Genomic DNA, 18,331 nt, shown 5'->3' with positions numbered 1-18,331 from the left:
GATGAACATAAGAAAAAAATGAGTACTCTTTATCTGTTGGATGCAAAAAACACCGAACCTACAATATCACATTTCATTAGAAAAGATTGGATAAAGGAGGCAGATCTACTACAAGTCAATCGTTTAGAAGAAGAATGATCTAAAACAGGATCTAAACAACAGTTGAAGTCTCCTTCTAAAACCAAAGAATACAAACTTAAATCTGGTAAAAGCGAAAAAAACATTCAAAAAAGCCTGGATCATCTATATTCGGGGCATACAAATTAGCAAAAACCATTAATTTATTATTTCCCTGAGACTATAATAAAACGCCCATTGGTATCAGACACTACATTATGTTGAACGAAAGAAACTGAATTTTCTATAAGAATCGAAACTCCTCTTGCCTTGGCCTGAAAGGAAGAATGGAAAGAAAAACCCTTCCAACGGCTGAAAAGACGTAAATTATCACATTTATGAAGATGTGTTTCTTGTAAAAAAAAATTGAGACATTCAATTTTTTAATATAATTAAGTATCTTATTACATTTCACAGGATGGTTTAATCCTTTCACATTAAAACTAAGTAAATTAAAAATGTGGTTCATTTTAAACATTGCTTAAAGGAAATGTTTGAATAAAAACCACTGGAATATATATTAAATCCAAACAATGAGCTTTAAGAAAAAGTAACCAAGCAACAAATGAAGCTAAGAGAAACAAACAGCTGATAGAAAAAAAGAAAACCACTCCCCACCCCACCCCGCCACCATGGTCCACTCCATGAAGTCCCTTGTTCCATTGGGCACCTTAATTGAGACACCTGATTCTCATTGTGGGCTGGCACATAAATACCTCTCAAACCAAGGATTCCCTGCTGGACTGTTCCCTTCCCTTCTGAACCTCCTCCTGCAACCTCGTCAGTATCCCCATCAAGTTCAACCGCCGGAGTGAAACTGGAGCCTCGCCACGCCAAGAGAAGGAACTATCTATCGCTGAGTTTGGAACCGTCTCTTTGTGTCCCCGTGTTTAGTGTCCGTGTTCTGTGTACGAGTCCCAGCCCTACGTCCTGTACTCCCCAAGGAGGGGTCCCGGCTCTGTGTTCTGTGTTCCTGTGCTCCTGTGCTCAAGTCCAAGGCTCTGTGTTTCTGTGCTCAAGTCCAAGGCTCTGTGCTCCAAGACCAAGTCTAGGTGCCATGTTCCAGCCCTATCCAAGTCTGAGCTTTGTGTCCTCGCCCAGCCTGGTGCTGGAGATTCCTTGTCCTGTGCTGGATCGTCCCCATCCGAATCCTTGGCAGTTTACCTCGGCAGTCATCCCGGCCCTGCGCTCCAAGGAGGACTCCCGGCTCAGTACCCAAGAGCCTAACCAAGCCAAGTCCAAGAGCCAAGCCAAACCTAGTCCAAGAGCCTCGTCCTGCCCTGGAGGTTCTTCGTCCTACCCTGGAGGTTCCTTGTCCTGCGCTGGAGATTCCTCATCCTGTCCTGTAGCCATGTACTGTCCTTGCCAAGATCCTAGTCCCAAGTCCTAGCCTAGACCCAGGTTCTTAGTCCCAACCAAGACCCAGGTTCCGGGTCCTTGTCCAGACTCTGGTTCCGGAGTTCTGAGTTTCTAGTCTAGGCTCCTGGTTCCTAGTTCCACATCCAGGTCCTGCATTCCTAGTCCAAGTCCTAGCCCAGGCCCTGTGTCCCTGTCTAGTCTAGGGCCTGTGTCCATGTCCAGTGTCGTTTCTTCCTTTGCTTCCTTGATAAACCTAGTCCTGTTCCGAGAACTTCAGTGTCTGTGTCTTGCATTTGGGACCGCCATTAACACCCACCGTGTAACACTCAAAGAGAGAAAATCGACCAAAGGGCAGTCGACAGCTAAACCTACCATTCCCTCCCAAAACAATCTACCGGTTGAGCTCCCCATAAAAATTTTCAAGGCAAAACTGCGTTCCAACAAGACACAACAAAAAAAAGAGCAAAATTAAACATATTAAAAAAACCTCATAAAAAATTATAGTATAAAAATATAAGAAAGAAATATGGAAGTTCAAAACATATTAACTTAGAAAGTATTGACTCAAAGAAAACTCACTAATATTAAATCCTTAATTTTCTAAACAAGGAAATAAAATTACAAAAAAAAATTAGATACAAAGGTATACCAAAAGTTAAAAAAAACAATTGTTCATAAAAGAAAGTAATGAACAGTTAGACTGCTGATCCTAAAAAAAGGATCCATCAGGCAGACGCAACATAAATTTGTGTAAAGATTCATTGAACAGTTAAACTTCTGAAATTGATTTGGCACTCAAGAAATCCTGCACTTCTTCGGTTGAACTGAACCATCTGTGAGAGCCATTTTTCAAAATGATTTGAAGATGAGCGGGGTAACGAAGAGAGGGTTTAAAACCTTTATTATATAGCTCAAACATGACTTTTTAAAACTTGAAGCATTCATTCAACACCTCAGGTGAAAAATCTTCCAAAATTCTGAACTTCTGATCTTCATAATCAATCATACCTTTCTGATGAGATTCACAAATTAAGAGTTCCTTTGTTTGAAAGTCGTAAGACAAATTATCACTAAGCGGGGTCGTCCTCCTGGAGGAGGTCTTAGTACAGGCAATCTATGAGCTCGGTCTATTTTAGGTGGAGATTTAAAAATATTCGGAAATAAATTAGCCAAAAGGTTTGCAAAAAATTCCGAAGGCTGATTGCCTTCCAATGACTCTTTAAAACCCAGAATACATAGATTATTTCTTCTGTTTCTGTTTTCTAAGTTGATAATCCTCTGTCTTAATGTTTCATTAACCCTTAACTTAAGTGGAATTTAAAGGGGGAGAAGTGTTGTAATGTGAGCATTTTAAAGATAAGTTAATATAAATTATGATAATGGTAATATAGCAATACTCCTGCTACGGAAAGCTGTTTGTAAAAAGAGGTTGCTTCCGGGTTGCAGGGTTTTACTTCTGGTCTTTTCTACCGCGGCGTATGGCGGGGGAGCTACACACACATGCGCACTGGACAGAAAGAACAAAAAACACACAAAATGCTGGAGGAATTCAGCAGGCCAGACAGCATAGCACCTGGCATAAGATGTGATGAAGACATATTCCCAGGAAGGAAACGTGGCTGTGGTGGTGGGACATGGTCGAAAAGTCAGGGCAGCAGAGATCACAGAGGCGGAGCAGTGAGAAAGGATTTTCCTGAACTCCTGTCGAAGGGAAGATTTAAACTTCTTCAGGGCAGGCATCCCTGGAAGAAACTTGGCAGTGCATTAGTGGAATCACAAACTTGAGAAAATCTGCAGATGTTGGAAAACCAAGCAACACACACAAAATGCTGGAGGAACTGCATTTGCTTGGATTTTACAGCATCTGCAGACTTTCTCGTGTTTGTGACACATTTCACTATATGCTTAGATGTACACGTGAAAAATAAACTTGAATCTAGAATCCCCAGGGCCTGATGGCTACCATGTGAGGCACAGGAAGATATTGCTGGGCCATGACAGATTTTTTTATAATTACTTTTGCTTGCTACATGTGATTGGAAGACATTAATTTTTATTTTCTATATTAAGAAATACTGTGAGTGAAATATCATAGATCATAAAACCATAAATTTCACTTCTTTTATTTCTTTTACATTTGTTTTTCATCTTGAATATGATTCTGGAACTGTTGGAGCCTGTGATTTGCAATTTGGAGATCGTTTGGGTGTTACAGCACTCTGCAGTCTCTGAGAGGAGGCAGAGGCAGCACGCGCGAACCTAGACAGAGATTGAATTATTGAGGCAATGCAGAAGGTAAGTGCTGGCTGTCTGCATTTTGATCGCTGGTGGGATCGTTCTGCTACAGAGAGGGAAGACTGCCTTTTGATCACTGATGGATTGCTTTGCTATGGAGAGGGGAGACTGCCTTTTGATCACTGATGGGATTGCTTTGCTATGGAGAGGGGAGGCTGCATTTTGATTGCTGGTGGGAATCGCTCTGCTATGGAGAGGGAAAGGCCTGTCGCTGGGCCCGGAGAATGTTACCCAGTTTTTCTGCATTTTGGATATGGACTTGGGCTATAGAATTTTTTTCAGTCTCATAGGTTTTTATATTCTGTGTTTTTCACCTGTTCTTTCTAGTGTTTGTGTGTGCGGGGATGGGGAATTTGGGGGTCGATATGAGTGTTCTGTTTTTGTTTGTTTGTTTAACATCTAGTCCTACATAACATACCTGATCATCTGGTGAACCAGTGACTGCTGTGAAAGAGCAGCTGACAACTAGGGAAAGACCTTGTGACAGCATGGAAAGACAGCTGGCAGGAGGGAACGGACCCCACTAGGGCTTCCGCGGGCTAGCTACCCGCAGCAGCGGGACCCAGCACGCAAAAGTGCATGGGTCCACCCATCCTTGGCTATGAAAACTTGTAAGGAGAAGATACCCCCTGAGTCAGCGAGAGTGGGGGCGGAAGTAGACAACCCGGCAACTGATACAGTAACGGAACATTCAATGCGTTGGATGATCAGCATACCTGAGGTTGCAACAGAGGCAGCAGGACACAAGCTCCAGAGTTGCATATGTGGCTGGGCAAAGGTTACTTCCACTATAGGCTGAAAATACATCAGGGCAGGAAAGGATGCCTGAAGAAGGGGCAACAGGGACCTCGCATCGACAGCTACTTTTTGAGAAGCAGGTCGAGTCAGTCAACTGAAGTTCAGCAGCAGGACAAAACCCAAAGTGTGCAGGACATCAATACCCCATCCCAGCGGAGGAACAGCACGGCACAGGAGAGCAACCCGAACCCAGCCCATTACGACCTGCAATGGAAAAGAAGATCCAGGGGTGAAAGCCATTGATCAAGTGGCCAAAATCCTGCGAGAAGCCAATGTGGGAGGAGGTCAATACTGACCTCTCCAAAATCTTAGGGATGCTCAGAGGCACCACTATGAAGAAGTTGGAAAGAATGGGGGAATTAATCTATAGCTATGGAGTGGAACGTTTTGGAGTGCTAGAGAGGAGGAAAACTACATCGACGATCCCCACTAAGTCCAGGGGGCAGAAGGAAATAGATCGTCTAGTCAGAGAGAGGAGGCAGCTGAAGAAACAATGGAGGAAGACCACAGAGGAAGAGGAGGTAGGCATAAACCTGTTGCAAGCAGACATCCGGAGCAGGCTCGCGACACTGAGGAGACGCCACAAAGAGATCACCCTCCCACCTGACTTGTCACCAATCCATCCACTGGAACACCAACTAGATATCAGCCCACCTAGATGGAGTGAGGTGGAGAAAATTGTGCATAGAGCAAGGTCTGTATCAGCCCCAGGTCTCAATGGAGTGCCATACAGGCTCTACAAAAATGCACCAGGTGTCCTGCGGTTCCTCTGGGGGCTCATGAAGGTGGTATGGCGTAAGCAGGAGATACCACTATCCTGGTAGAGAGCCGAAGGAATCCTGATCCCAAAGGAAAAGGGTTCATCAGAAATCAGTCAGTTCTGCCAGATTAGTCTCCTAAATGTCTAGGGCAAAATGTTCTTTAGTGTGGTGGCTCACAGGCTGTCAAGATATCTGCAAAGAAACCATCTGATTGATACCTCAATCCAGAAAGCAGGGATCTCGGGCTTCTCTGGCTGTCTGGAACACGCTTGCACCATCTGGCATCAGATCCAGGTCACCAAGAAGGAGGGCACTGATCTTCACATGGTGTTCCTGGACCTCGCCAACGCCTTCGGCTCAGTCCCTCGTAACCTCCTCTGGACTGCTTTCAACTTCTTCAGGGTCCCAGTGGCCCTTACACACCTTGTTAAGGCCTACTTCCAGGACATGCAGCTATGTTTGACAACACAGTGTGGCAACATCTGGAAGTGGGAATCATGGTCGGTTGTACCATCTCCCCACTAGCCTTCACCATGATCATAGGTGATCATTAGAGCATCTCGATGGGTGGTTGGAGGACAGCGCATAAGACCTGGCCTGAGGCTGCCGCCTATTAGAACATACATGGATGATCTCACGACACTCACCACGACCAAGGCTTGCACTGTATGCCTGTTGAGAAAAGCTTCAAGAGAACATCGAGCAGGTTCAGCTGAATATCAAGCCAAGCAAGTCCAGAAGCATCTCTGTCGTCAAGGGGAAGCTGGTAGACCAATGCTTCTACATGGGCGGTGAGACGATTCCAACAGTTTTCAAGAAGCCTGTGAAAAGCCTAGGTCGGTGGTATAACGCATCCCTCAAAGACACAGAGCAGGTAGATCAGCTCAGGAAGGATGCCGTCAGTGGCCTCGAGAGCATTGACAGATCCACACTCCCTGGCAAGTTGAAGCTCTGGTGTATGCAGTCTGGGCTCTTTCCACGCCTCATGTGGCCACTAACCCTGTATGAAGTTCCAATCTCAAGGGTGGAAAAGCTGGAGAGACTAATCAGCTCATACGTAAGGAAGTGGCTTGGTCTTCCCAGGTGCCTCAGCAGCATAGGACTCTACGGCAAAGGAGTCCTAGAGCTACCCATTTCCAGTCTTTCAGAGGAGTACAAGTGCGCCAAAGTAAGACTGGAGATGATGTTAACAGAGGTGAGTGATCCATTTGTAGCACAAGCTGCCCACATCCTGGATACTGGGAGGAAATGGACTCCATCAGAAACAACCAAGCAAGCACAGGCAGCACTCAAGCACAGGGACATCGTAGGCCGAGTGCAGCAAGGGAGGAGCGGTCTTGGCCTTGGGGACAGTACACCAGCCTGGAACAAAGCTGTTCCATCTCAGAGACCCAGGTTCGTGATGCAGGAGATAGGTCGGCAGGAGGAGGCGGCAAGGTGCGCAAAGGCCGTCGCTCAGGCAAGGCAAGGGCAATGGATGAGATGGGAGGGAGTGGAGAAAAGAAAGATCTCCTGGAAAGAGCTGTGGGAGATGGGGACATTCAGAGCAAGCTTCACCATCAGGGCTGCCTACGATGTCTTGCCGTCTCCCATGAATCTCAGCCAGTGGTATGGAGAGGACCCCACATGCTCTCTCTGCCCGACTTCAGCAACACGAAAACACATTCTGGTGGGCTGCAAGACCAGCCTTACTCAAGGCTGATACACCTGGTGACACAACCAGGTGCTACGGTGTCTTGCAGCAGTGCTGGAAAGTCGGCGGATGAGTGTCAACACTCTCCCTCCCCCTTCATCCCGCTGGTTGTTAACAGCATTTGTCCGGGAAGGTGAGGGTCAAGCCAGACTCGATACATCGAGATCAGACACCGGGTGGCTAGGTGGGGCACGTGATTGGAAGACGGTGGCAGACTTAGGCCAGAGGATCTGCTTCCCAACTGAAATTGCGGAAACCAACCTCAGACCAGACCTTGTGCTATGGTCGGCCTCACTGCATCTCGTTTACATCATTGAGCTTACAGTTCCCTGGGAGGATGCAGTGGAGGAGGCCTACGAGCGCAAGAAGCTGAGGTATGCTGAGCTTTCAGCCGATGTGCAACAACGTGGCTGGAGAGCAAGGGTCTGACCGGTCGAAGTAGGCTGCAGAGGATTTGTAGCCACATCAACATCAAGGCTACTCCGGGAGTTGGGAGTGTGAGGGAAGACACACCGACAAGCAGTCAAAGACCTCTCCAGAGCTGCTGAAAAGGGTGGTCAGTGGCTCTGGATGAAGAGGAAGGATTCCATCTGGGCCCCCAAGTGAGTGAGAGGCATCTAGGGGGTAAGCCCAGGTTGCCGGGATTCACTGCTGAACCCTCTGGAGGTGTCATGGGCTTGAGAAAACACTGAGGAAAGAGGGCGCCCACTTGATAACCCAGAAGATGCCACCACTCACTTGAGCACCCCACAGAGTCTAGGCAGCATGTCTCAGGAGTGCAAATAAGAGATATTAACATCTCGTCCTACATAACATACCTGTGTGGGGAGGAGGGATTTGGGGGTTGAAGATTGTGCTGCCGTTCTTTTCTTTCCTGGTTTCATGGCTATCTGGAGAAGAATTTCAGAGTTGTATACTTTGATAATAAATAAACCTTTGAAATAGATTGAAATAAATTTTGTGGTTGATACAGCTTACATAGACTTTAGTGAGGACCTTGCCAAGGTTTCACATGGGAGACTGGTCCAAAATTTTTGAGCACAGGGATCCAGGACAAGTTGGAAAATTGGATCCAGAATTGTCCTGGTAATAGGAAACAGATGGGAGAGGGTTGCTTTTGTGACTGGAAGCCCGTAACTGGTGGTAATTGTATTACTAGTATCAATGCTGGTCACCTTACCGTTTGTTATATGCATTACCTATTTGCATGTAAGTGTAGGAGGCATTATTAGTAGGTTTGCAGATGACATGAAAATTGGTAGTGACAAGAAGGGCCAAAAGGCCTGTTTCTGTGCTGTAGTTTCTATGGTTTCTATGGTGGTAAGGAGGATCATCATAGGCTACAAGATGATGTTGATCAGTTATTAAAATGGGCATATGGAATTTAATCCTGATAAATGCAAGGTAATGCATTTTGGGAGAACTAATAAGGTCAGAACATTTACAATGAATGGTACAGCCTTTGAGATCATTAAGGATCAGAGGAACCTCGGTGTACATATCCAAGTGCAGAGATAGCTAAGGTTGTCAAGAAGCGAATGGAATACTTGACCCTTTAGCTGAGGCATAGAACACAAAAGCTGATCAGTTATGATACTGCTTTGTAAAGTATTGGTTACACCACAGCTGGAGTACAGCATACAGTTTGGATTGCCACACCTATACTCATGTTACTCTACAGATGTGCAGTTGAAAATATACAGACAATTTGCATTACTGCTTGGTATGGAAACCGCACTGCAGTGGACAGGAGGGCTCTACAATAGGTAGTCAAAACTACCCAACATATCATTGCCACCAGCCTACCCGCCTTCAAGGACATTTACACAGAAAGGTGCCAGGAAAGGAACAATCACATCATTAAAGTTGTGGACTGTTTGCCCCACTCCCATCAGGAAAGAGGCAACATTGTAACTACGCCAGGACCACCAGACTCAAAAACAGTTACTGTCCCCAAGTAGTAAGGCTGATCAACACCTCCACCCACTAACTCAACCACTATTTTATTATTTCCTGTCAGTCACTTTACGTACAGCCTAGCATCACTTTATGGACATACAATCAATCTATGTATAGAAGCTATCATCTGTATCAATATTTATTGAGGGTTTTAAATTATTATTGTGTCCTTTATCTTTTGAGTTTTTTTAAACTGCATCAGATCCAGAGTAACAACTATTTCATTTTCCTTTGATACTTATGTACAGGAAATTACATTAATGTGACACAGAGTCAACATGGCTTTATGAAAGAAATCATGTTTGACAAATTATTGAGATTTTTGAGGTTGTAACAAACAGAATAGATAAGGGTGAACCATTTGATTTTGTAAATTTAATCTTTAAGAGCACTTAGATAAGATGCCACACAACATTTGATCATATGGGATTGGGATTGGGTGATGAGCCGAGGCTTCAACGATGAACATAAAACAGAACAAAGGAATAATCGGGTAATTTTTGTGTTGGAAACCTTTTGATGGGTGAGGTGAGTTAGGAATAAACTCCATCACAGCTTCACAGCTGTTTTCTGTTATGTTTTGTAACTTTAAAACATCAAACTAATTCAAAGAAAGATGAAGGAGCCCGAAATGTGAGTCTGACTTCATGTTTACTTTAAGTGAGGCGTGCACTTATCACGTGGTAGCGTGATGAGATATGCAGTTCATGTGTTTATACATATAATCCATAATGAATTACAGGTCGACCTTCACTAATCTGGCACCATGGGGACTTGAGGAGTGCCAGATTAGTGAAAATGCTGAATTATAGAAGGATCACATTAAGCATAATTGGTGCCAGATTATTGAAGGAACTGGATTACAGGTAGTCAGATTAGTGAAGGTCGACCTGTATTTAAATGAACAAGAATGCTTAATCAACCAATATATATAAGAATACTGAAATTTTACTGAAATATTAAATACACAACATTCTTCTATGCTTAGCTATAAACTCCAATTCAATAGAGAATGCATCTCAATTAGATACACAGTATATTATACAATAGAACTATTATATACAGACATACACAGCATAATACATTTTTTCATTGTCCCATTCTGGCCTAAAGATTTAATTGCTATCGAGACTTTCTTACTCTTGTGGAATAATGTCTTTCCTGACAAGGAGGATGAGAGTGTGGTGTTGGAAGTCTTTTCTTCTTTTTTCCTCTTTCTACTTTTAGTTTGTGCATCTTGATTTTGGGAAGGAGTGTTTAGCTGCCCGCAGTATTCTCTTATTAATCCCTCTATTGCTTCCTTTATGATCAGATCTCTCCTCTTGGTTGCTTCATCATCTGACAAATCCTCTGTTTTCATATCTCCGTTGACCCCTTTCTTTTCGGCCTTTCATTCATCCAGCTGGGCTTTGGTCTTTGAATCTATTTTTACAAGCAGCTTTTTGTCTCCCACTTGAAGTTTATGCAATAATATTAATGCACGCAGAGTAGGTTCTGGTTCTTTATACTCACAAAAGCCGAATGCTTGCAACTTTCCTGAGGCTCCTTGAAGTGCCTTCCTCCTTAAAGCCAAGCCACATCTCACAAGTAACTGCCTGATTAACATATCAGAAGCTTTCCCAGTCCTGACGAAGGGTCTCGGCCTGAAACGTCGACTGTACCTCTTCCTAGAGATGCTGCCTGGCTTGCTGTGTTCACCAGCAACTTTGATGTGTGTTGCTTGAAATTCCAGCATCTGCAGAATTCCTGTTGTTTGAGAAGCTTTCTCAGATATGTTGCCTACAAAAACTGTTGTAGTCAGACCACTGATTTCTTCACTTTCGCAATTCCTCTGAGCAGCATGGTCCTTCCTTGGTCGAATATGCTTTGCAGTAAGGGACACAGAGCTGACATCAACACCTGTCTTGGCCTCTCTTGGGGAATGTTCATGTATACAATATACATCCCAAAATTCTTTTTCTTCACAGACATCACAAAAGCAGAGGAGTGCCCCAAAGAATGAATGACAGTTAAAACCTCAAATACCCCCCCCGACTCTCCCTCCCATGCACAAGCAGCAGCAAACAACCACCTCCCCCCCCCACTCTCACCAGAAAAAAAGCATCAGCACCTTCCACCGAGCACTCAAGCATGCAGCAAAGCTTCAGTAAAGGCACAGACTCGAACTCCAAAATCTAATAATGTCTCAGTAATTTGACATGCCACAGGCTCTCTCTCTTCCTAATAAGTGAAAAAGAGGCGTCTCCATTTCACAGCACGAGGGGAGACATAACAAAACAACTCGCTGATTTATGACGTTAAAAGTCTGTGTGTTTTTTCCAAGCTCTGCGCCCGGAGGGTTGGCACTCTCTGGGCAAACAAACCCTGGCAGCTAACTTGCTGCTCCCAGTGTTCCGTGTTCTCCCATGATGCTTCAGTCAGGTGCACTGGCCTAGAATTAGCATGTTCCCAGAGCCATGAAATCCTGAAATCCTGAAGGCATGCTTGTCTTCCAGGCTGCATCCTTGGGATAACAAAAAGCGGCTGGTTGTGAGGTCTTGAGAGTGGATCCCATTCCCGCAAGGTACCGAATTCAGAGTGTAATTCCAGGTTAGGATCTTCAAAAGAACCCCTTACATCCTGAAAAGGAAAAAATGAGATATCAAAGATAGACATTGTGGAAGAATCTCAATCAAGTTGTAGTTGTCTCAGCCAGTCACACCCCCACAATGCTGTTCCTTCTGTTTTTACCACATATAAGCTCAATGTCGCTTGTTGGTTGTATTGTTACGAATGTCTCACAGGAGCTTCTGTTCTTCAGTATAAGTTTTTAGTTGGATGTCTACAGGCTTCAGTTTGAAATCTTTGAAATGATGTTCAAACTCATTTTGTTGGAATGACTGAAACAACTGAGCAAGTGTCCATTTCCATTTTAATTAATTTCTGGTTCACTTCTGGTATAACCATATTGCTTGTCTATTGCTAGTATTCACATTGTAAATCTCAAGGCTATATAGTTCTGTATCCCTCTCATCATTATCAGATTTTTTAAATTAACAGTGTGCAGTTTAATACCATTTTTGAAACTGCAACTTGACTTTTAATTTTTTTCTCTTCTCTATGCAGTCCATTTATTTTTATCTGCTGGCCATGCTGTGTGCATGTGTTAGTAGAGCTACTGGAACTTGATGTTTCAATCCCTATGGTAAGTTGGCACTCCTGATGTTGTCAGTGGGTTTGGAGTGAGGGAGGGTAGGTACGTTATCAGGTGGGCACCCTCCTTCTTTGACGTTTCGTTGATAAGCCCACGTCTCTAGAGGGCTCAACAGTGCTACCTGGTGTCCCAGATACACCCCCCTGAGTTCCATACCCTCCTGTCTTCATCTTGCAGCCCAGTTGTTGTCTTTCCTTTTGTGTTCTACTTTGTTGTATTTTCTGCAAATTTCACCCTTAAATCTGCATTGATCTGTTGAATGCGAGCCCCTGCCACAACAGTAATACAATTTGTTTGGCCAGGCAGGTTTCTGCTTAGACATTGCAATTTTGTTCACACACACTTTCATTCCTGTCTGCTACTCAATTGTGTGTCTCTCTGCTGTTTTCATTGATACAGCAATTTCAACTGCTCTTTTAGATGTAAATTGTGCTTCAGTTAGAATTGTTTTTGTAATCTCTCAGTGCATGAAACATAGCAGACTCATCAACCTTCCCTGTGATTCAATCAATTTCATCTGGTTGAATCTTCTCTTAATAATTCCTTACTATCCTCTATTGATACTTTTCAAAATTGTGATTGTTATTTTCACAATCTTTTAAAAAATTTACCCCCACATACATTAGAGTAATTGGACTCTAATTACTCCATTCATTTTCTTTGTTGTGAAATGCTCTCAAACTCCATAACAGGAAATTGACTTGTACCTGTTATGATAACTCTGACTAAACAATGAACAGGTTGTCTCTAACATATAATACAAGTTATTAGTTTGATGTGGGAGACACAGTGTTGAGGGCCTGAAGAAAGCAAAGTATGCAGCTTATAAATTAAAGCATAAAATTTAGTCTGAATATTGAATTACCCCCTAATTTTATACTTAATACCAACAAGAATAGCATCTGTAACTACAACACGATGCATAAACTTCCTCATTTAGCAAATGAAATTTTTTTTTTAGCGGCAGACAGCCTATAGATGGAACCAGATGAGGAGTGGGTGACAAGCAAATGGAACCGGGGATGGAACAGGAGGAAGGAATGGGATGGGAAAAATGAACAAAAGGAGAAGAAACCTATTTGGACAGCTGTACGTGTGCGGGAGAACAGTGATGCTGTGGGCTTTCTGAAACTGGAGAATTTGGTGTTCATACTATTGGGTTGTAAGCTACTGAAGCAGAATATGTATGAAATATTGTTTTTCCATTCTGTGTTTGGCCTCTCCTTAGCAATGAAGTAGGCTGAGTACAGACAGGTCAGTGGGAATGGGTAGGAGAGTTAAAATGACATGCACTCAAGATCGCCTAGTCTTCCAGAATCAGATTCAGATTTATTATCACAGACAACACACACAAAATGCTGGAGGTACTCAGCAGGCCAGACAGCAACTATGGAAAAGAGTGCAGTTAACGTTTTGGGCTGAGACCCTTCAACAGGACTGGAGAGAAAAAGATGAGGATTCAGAATAAGAAGGTGATAGGTGAAGCCGGGAGGGGGAGGGATGAAGTAAAGAGGTGGGAAGTTGATTGGTGAAAGAGATACAGGGCTGGAGACAGGGGGAATCTGATGAGGGAGGGCAGAAGGCCATGGAAGAAGGAAAAGGGGGAGGAGCACCAGAGGGAGGTGATGGGCAGGTATAAGAGATAAGGTAAGAGAGGGAATTGGGTAATGGTGAAGGTGGGGGAGCGGGGGAAAGACATTAACGGAAGTGTGAGAAATTGATGTTCATGCCATCAGGTTGGAGGCTATCCAGAAAGAATATAAGGTGTTGCTCCTCCAACCTGAGTGTGGCCTCACCACGACAGTAGAAGAGGCCATGGGTTGACATGTCAGAATGGGAATGGGAAGTGGAATTAAAATGGGTGGCCATTGGGAGATCCCACTTTTTCTGCTGGACGGAGTGTAAGTGCTTGGTAAAGTGGTCTCCCAATCTATGTCGGGTCACACCAATATAGAGGAGGCCACCCTGGGAGCACCAGATGCAGTAGATGACCCCCAACAGACTCAGAGGTGAAGTATTGCCTCACCTGGAAGAACTGTTTGGGGCCCTGAATGGTACTGAGGTAGGAGGTGTAGGGACAGGTGTAGCACTTGTTCTGTGTGCAGGAAGAAGCACCAGGAGGGAGATCAGTGGGGAGGGATGAATGGACAAGGGAATCACATAGGGAGTGATTGCTGTGGAAAGCATAAAGTGGGGTGGGAGGAAAAGATGTGCTTGGTGGTGGGACCCTATTGGAGATGCGGAAGTTACAGAGAATTATGTGCTGGATGTGGAGGCTGGTGGGGTGATAGCTGAGGATAAGAGGAACCCTATTCCTAGTGGGTTGGCAGGATGATGGGGTGAGGGCAGATGTGCGTGAAATGAAAGAGATGCAGTTGAGGGCAGTGTTGATGGTGGAGGAAGAGAAGCACCTTTCTTGGAAGAAGGAAGACATTTTCGTTTTGGAATGAAAAGCCTCATCCTGAGAGCAAAAGCGGTGAAGACAGAGGAATTGAGAGAAGGAGATGGTGTTTTTACAAGCAATCGGGTGAGATATAGTCCAGCTTGCTGTGAGAGTCAGTGAGTTTATAATAGACATCAATAGATAAGCTGTCTCCAGAGATAGAGCCAAAGAGATTGAGAAAGAGGAGGGAGGTGTCAGCAATGGACTAGGTAAATTTGAAGTCAGGGTAGAAGTTGGAGGCAAAGTTGACTAAGTCGACGAGCTTCACACGGATGCAGGAAGCAGCACCAATGAGGTCATCGATGTAGCGTAGGAATAGATGGGGGGATAGCAGCAGTGAAGGCTTGGAATATAGACTGTTTCACGTAGCTGACAAAAAGGCAGGCATAGCTGGGACCCATGTGAGCACCTGTAGCTGCACCTTTTGTTTGAAAGAAATGGGAAGACCAAAGGAGAAATTATTGAGAGTGAGGCCAAGTTCTCCCAGATGAGGAGAGTAGTGGTGGAGAGGAACTGATTGGGTCTGTTGTTTGTGATCAGATTTATTACCACTGATTTATATGACATGGCATTTGTTGTTTTGTAGTGCAAATACATACAATTACTATAAATTACAAAAGTAAATTACAACATAAATAAGTCTATGTTTGATACCTCCAATGTAGAGGAGGCCGCAACCCTGTTTCACTATGGAGTACGTTAGTGACAATCTCAGCTAGAAGTTTGAAAGATAAACTATCAAAACTACACTTCATCTTCAAAAGTTCACCATTGCCAAAATCGGTTAAAAGATGCAAAACAGTTTCTAAAATTATTTTTTCTCATCACAAAAGCCAAGAATGCTGCCTTCAGGAATAGAACTAAGAATGTCACTATAGAATGCTAATGTGTAACCCTTCTCACTCCCGACACTAAACCCTCAAGTGCTGCCAGAAAATCCCTCCTCTGCCTGTCTATTTGAATACGCAGCTGCTTCAGCTATCCCTGATTGTGATTCAGGTGACCACTCCTCAAATTTCATTTACCCAGAGCTGGACGAGAAGTTTTGCTTTGTCCTGGGGTAGTACTGCGAATCATGTCCACAAACCTGAAAACATGGCCCACTTTTACAATGTAAAAATGGCTCCATTTGGAAAATCAACTTTTTTTTTGCTGACAGACAAATCAGCAAAACGTATGAATGCAGAGCTGAAATTGACCTTAAGCAGTTCATTAAAGAAGGTTATTCAGAACATAGAAACAGGCCCATCAGCATAATGTCCGTGCTAAAATGATGCCAATCTCAAACTAATCCCATCTGCCTGCAGATGGTCAGTATCCTTCCGTTCCTCGTCTATTCATATGTCTGTCTAAATGCTTCTTAAATGCTCTTATACGTTCTGACATTTCCCATGGCAGCCCATTCCCAGCACCTAACAGTATCTGAAAAAAAAACATAACTTGCCTCATAGTTCTCTTTAAACTTTCCCCTCACCTTAAAGCTGTGTCCTCTAGCATGTAACACTTCCACCCTGGGAAAAGACTAACTTCATCTATTCCTCTCATATTTGTGTAGTCTTCTATCAGATCATCCCTCAGCTTCTGATGCTCCAGAGTAAGTTTATCTAACCTCTCCAGATAGCTTGTAATCTCTGATCCAGACCACATTCTGCAGCCTCTCCAAAGCCATCACATCCTTCCTGTAAAGTGGCAACCAGAACTGCACAGAGTATTCCAAATGTGGCCGAAGCAAAGGTTTCTACAGCTGCTACATGACTTACTGACTTTGATACTTATGTACATTTCAATAGCACTTTAAAGAAAAGTTCTTCTCTCTTTGATATTTATTTGTTCCCAGATTTAATTATCCATATTATTTTGGGAAAGTGGGGTGAAGTATTACCTTAGGGAGATGAGAATGCAGAGTTAATGTTACAAAGGGTTCAGCCACAATCTTACTAAATGGCGAAAAAGGTTGGAAAGTCTGAGTGACCTACTCCTGCTTCATGTGATTCCATGTTGGTTTCTTCATAGTTTCAGTGCTACTAAGAACTTTGAGAATGCTACAGTCTACATACTACCGAATATGGAGCAACAAACAATCTGCTGGAGAAACTCAGCAGGTCAAGTAGCATCTGTAAGAGGAAAGGAATTGTCAAAGTTTCGGTTTGAAACCTTGCATCAGGTCTATATCTCCTTCCATGGCCTTGTGTTAAATTTTGTTTGTTGTCATTCCTATGAAGTACCTTGGAGTGCTTTACTGAATTAGAAGTGATAAATTACTACAAATTACTACTGATCGCTCATGTAATTTGTGGTATTTTCAGTTTTGGTGTATATAAATTTCACAAAACATTTTCCTGTGAAGTATAAAGAATACCTCTTGATAGGATATTCTTAATAGGAGGCACTAGATAAATACAAATTCTCCAGGTGGTGGTTTCCATCATGTCCAATGATGACAGGAAACTTGTGCGGGAGAGTTTTTTGAAGTGGTTATGCCATTGTATTAGAACAGTTCCACTCTCTCAAACTCAGAAATCTGGGACAATTGGTTTGATCAAATGACACAGCTGGGGTCTTCGTTGATTGCAGTGAATTAACCTCATTTGTGCCCTGTCGTGCCCTTTGCTTTCCATGGAGCGTTGTAGAGTCACCTTCCAGGCTGTTGGCTCTCACTATAGATCTCATCCGCCCAGTCTGCTGGAGCTGACTTTGCATGCTAAGACAGGTATGTCCTCATCTCATAGGGGTATGAGGCTTCCATCTACCCGCACCCTCTTTATCCCACCTGTCGAAGTGGTGTACTGGATTGGGGCTACTGTCGCATGCAAACAGCTACTTGGTGCCATAGGTGAGAGCTGTGTGTCTGGTGGAAAACAAAGGTGAGCAAGCTGCCCCAGAATGGACACAAGAATCCCCTTCAGCGGAAGGGCTATCCCTCCCTGGACACCCCATCTTCCTTCATGTACTGAAAGGTAAATGGTTAGAAATTATTGAAAGACTGCACCAACTTGGGCCTTCATAGAACATAGAACATAGAAAATCTACAGCACATTACAGGCCCTTTGGCCCACAATGTTGTGCCAACCATGTAACTTACTCTGGAAGTTGCCTAGAATTTCCCTACTGCATAGCCCTCTATTTTTCTAGGTTCCATGGACCTATCTAAGAGGCTCTTAAAAGACCCTATTGTATCTGCCTCTACCACTTTCGCTGGCAGTGCATTCCACGCACCCACCACTCTCTGTGTGAAAAACTTACCTCTAACATCCCCCTTGTACCTACTTCCAAGCAACTTAAAACTATGCCCCCTCGTGTTAAGCCATTTGTTAGCCTTCAACCAGTGTACAACTACAAAAAGAAAACAAATAATAATGAATAAATACGCAATAAATTTTGAGAACATGAGATGAAGCGTCCTTGAAAGTGAGTCCATAGGTTGTGGGAACATTTCAATGATGGGGCCAGTGAAGTGACCCATTTGGTGAAAGAGCCTGAAGGTTGAGGGGTAATAATTGTTCCCGAACCTGGTGGTGTGAGTCCTGAGGCTTCTGTACCTTCTTCCTTTTGGCAGCAGTGAAAAGAAATCATGTCCTGGGTGGTGGTGGTCCCTGATGATGGATGCTGCCTTCTTGCAACAATGCTTCATGTAGATGTGCTCAGTGGTGGGTGGGTTACCTATGTTGGACTATACTGTATACATTACTTTATGAACAACATTGATAGATTTT

The 18,331-nt window shown here is 43.7% G+C and overlaps 1 long non-coding RNA gene across 1 annotated transcript in view; it reads left to right on the top strand.

The window, feature by feature from the left end:
• Positions 1–3,655: 3,655 nt before the first annotated feature.
• Positions 3,656–18,331, top strand: part of LOC134351820 (uncharacterized) — a 30,120-nt gene continuing 15,444 nt past the window's right edge. Inside the window, exon 1 of the long non-coding RNA XR_010019269.1 lies at positions 3,656–3,771. This is a non-coding gene — a long non-coding RNA (uncharacterized LOC134351820). The remainder of the gene's footprint in view (positions 3,772–18,331) is intronic.

The sequence above is a fragment of the Mobula hypostoma genome, chromosome 1 (genome assembly GCF_963921235.1).
Source record: "Mobula hypostoma chromosome 1, sMobHyp1.1, whole genome shotgun sequence".
Lineage (NCBI taxonomy): Eukaryota > Metazoa > Chordata > Chondrichthyes > Myliobatiformes > Myliobatidae > Mobula > Mobula hypostoma.
Note: the sequence above shows the minus strand (reverse complement) of the source record. Positions and strands in the feature narration are given on the sequence as shown.